The following is a 2,810-nucleotide window of genomic DNA, read 5'->3' as shown; positions in this document are numbered from 1 at the left end:
GAGCTGCTTCTGCTGCTCCACTGCTGCCATCTCATCAGCTTTTCTGAGACAGTTTTTCCTCAGCACTGGGGGAGAGTGTAGGAGACCCCTACCCCTTGCGTGGGGGCTGAGAGGACGCTGCCCTGAGGTCTGTGGTAAGAGACCTCCTGTGTCAGTAGGCATGGCTCTTGAAAGCCCCCTGAGCCTGCCCTGCTCCTTTCTCTTCTCTCCAGTGTCCTCCCCAGGAAGGATGAGCATGACCACAACGTGGCCTCATGGGAAGTGCGTGCTCTCTCACAGCCTTTCTAGGGTGTCTCATTGGTAACACTGAGCCCAGGGCTGACTTCTGATCCCTAGGGAAAGAGGGAGAGCCACCAGTTGTGTCAAAGCCCTGGACTGCAAGGCTGGTGCTAAAGGCGGGGCAGGGATTCCTTGCTCCCATCCAGGCTCTGCCCTGCTGGTCCCGAGAGACTCTAGAAAGGGCTCCACTCACCACATTTTTTACCTTACAGTTCTGAGGGTGCAAGGTCCCAACAAGGATCTCACTGGACTAAAATCTAGATGTCCACAGGGACCTTCCCTTCTGGAGGCTCTAGGAGAGGGTGGAAATTAGTCAAGGGTAACCCCAATAAAATGCAGTCCCAAGGTTTTAGCAAGGGAGCTCCTCTGCCCTCCTTACCTCCTAGGGCACTGCAGTCCCAGGTGATGGACTGACCTGACCTTACAGGGACTTGACATTGCACAGCCATAGGCCTCTACTAACCAGGCCAGAGTCAGGAACGCTAGCTTTGTCCCCCCAGGGAGACACCAGCGCTCTTCCAAATCACAGTTCACCACAATGGACTTCTAGAACAATCTTCCCAATTGACCCCTCTCTAAAAAGAAGAGTGTCCCTCCCATTTGTTCTCTGGACTCCTCTATGGATTTGCCAACGCTGGTTTGTCCCAGATCACCTTTCCATTTTATTCCTGAGAAATCTTATTTTTGCTGGTAAAATATCTGGCAGTTTCTACTTTTTTAGGTGAAGGAGACAGTGTGTCTCTTTGCCTGTTCCAGCTTTTAGAGGCTCCTCCTCTATGCTCAGCCCCAGCCCCAGCAGGAAGAGTCCTCACACAGCATCCTTCTGACCTCCTTCTCTGCCTCTTCCAGTTTTAAGGCCCCCTTTGTCTTTCCAGAGGTTGCCTGGAGAATCCAGGATCATCTCGCCATCTCAAGGTCCTTAACATAAGCACCTCTGCAGTGTCCTTCTTGTTGTGTGATAGAACATCCGTACAGGTTCCTGGCATTAGCCTGGGTCCCTACTGTCCCCACCTCACTATGAACTCATGTGACAACTAAAGTTGGACGCCCCTCCACCCCCCTTTTTGAATTTCAACAATCCCATAAAAGAAAAGCACTCTCTCAAGTCGCAATCAGGACGATGGCAAATTAGGATCCTTGGGGCTCCTTCCCTGACCATATAATTGCCAAGTACTTGTGTCTTGGGAGTATTTGTTTTGCTTTGCTTCCCAGATCTGGCTTTTTTTCGGTCCACAGGCCGACTTTGATGCAGAAATCTCACCCTAGGGGAAACGCTGGAGGGAGGGAAGGCGGTGGCAGATCAGGGCATGTGGAATGCTGCTAACCCCCTACTGTGAACTCAGAGCCCAGTCTAAGGGAGCAGAAGGGATGGTTTCCTTTGGCCCTGCCCTCAACAGCAGGATCCTTGGGCGCGCTCTTCCGGGTGGCCACCAGAGGGCGCTGCGGCTCTGCCCTAGGAGCCCACCTGGTGAAGAAGCCAGCCCTGGTGGTGTTCTCAGGGCCAGGGATGTTACTGGCAGGTGTCAGTAGTTCTGGCCCAGAAGTTGCTGACTTTGGGTTCCCCGCCCCCACCCCAGGGGTGTCCAGGCCTGGGGGGTGCGTGGGGGAGTGGCTAGGAGGCTGAGCTCCACAAGTGCAGCCAATGCACTTTGTCTCCTCAAAACAGGTTCTAAGGAGAGGGAGGGAGGGAGGGAGGGAGAGAGAGAGAGAGATGGATCTGTGCTTCTTTGTCTGCTGGAAAGTCCTCCCTCATGTTCCTCTCAGGCTGGGTTAGCCTTCCCTGTGCTGAGTGCTCTGTGTGCATGCGTGCGTGTGTGCATGTGTGTGTTTGCCCCTGATGTCATGGGCAGGACGTGTCTATATCAAACAGGTGCCCTTGCGGGGAAGTTCTGGGCCAGAGAATTCCTGGGACAGAGGATGTAGCAGTGCTGTTGCTTCCATTGTATTAGAAAGACTCCTGTGGGAGATGAAGATGCTTAGGACAGGAGAGGGTGCCAAGGATTTTGGGGGTCAGGTTGGTGAGTGAACATGTGTGTGGGGTGGAAAGCTGGTGAGGCTGGTCTGGGGTGGAGGAAGAGGGAGTCATATTTACTTAGCAGGGAAAATGCCACTATCAAGTAGGTGGTTTTCTCAGGATGAGGCTTGACCATTGCACTGCGGTCCTGCTGTGCAATTTCCCCAAATGTGGAAAACTCAACTGCCTGACTTGTGATGGGGAGGACTGCCTTCATGCTCCTTCCCTGGTAGTGGTTATTAAATGACAGAATGCTCTTTTCTTTGTATTCTCAAATGTTTTCTCTGTTAAGATGCATTTTGGTCCTCCCAGTTACCTAATGAATGCATGGTTTTTAGCCCTTTTAATTATATTGCTGCTTGATGAAGTAATGTAAAATTTCCTTGGTAATTTGACCTAGATTAGTTGTACAACTGGATCAGAATAAATATACATTTCTCAACTGTCAAATATCCTTTTAATTCTCATTCCAAATAAAATGTGGTCATGTTGATTAAAAAAAAAAAAAAGCAAAACA

The 2,810-nt window shown here is 51.0% G+C and overlaps 1 non-coding gene across 1 annotated transcript; it reads left to right on the top strand.

Annotated features, from left to right (window-relative positions):
- Window positions 1-2,363: 2,363 nt before the first annotated feature.
- On the top strand, window positions 2,364-2,521 carry LOC116862739. The gene has a single exon (XR_004381686.1). It is a non-coding gene; the product is annotated as a U1 spliceosomal RNA (small nuclear RNA).
- Window positions 2,522-2,810: the final 289 nt, after the last annotated feature.

Source organism: Lontra canadensis, unplaced genomic scaffold (assembly GCF_010015895.1).
Source record: "Lontra canadensis isolate GAN:19392208 unplaced genomic scaffold, GSC_riverotter_1.0 scaffold315, whole genome shotgun sequence".
NCBI classification, from domain to species: domain Eukaryota; kingdom Metazoa; phylum Chordata; class Mammalia; order Carnivora; family Mustelidae; genus Lontra; species Lontra canadensis.
This window is presented reverse-complemented; position numbering and strand designations above follow the sequence as displayed.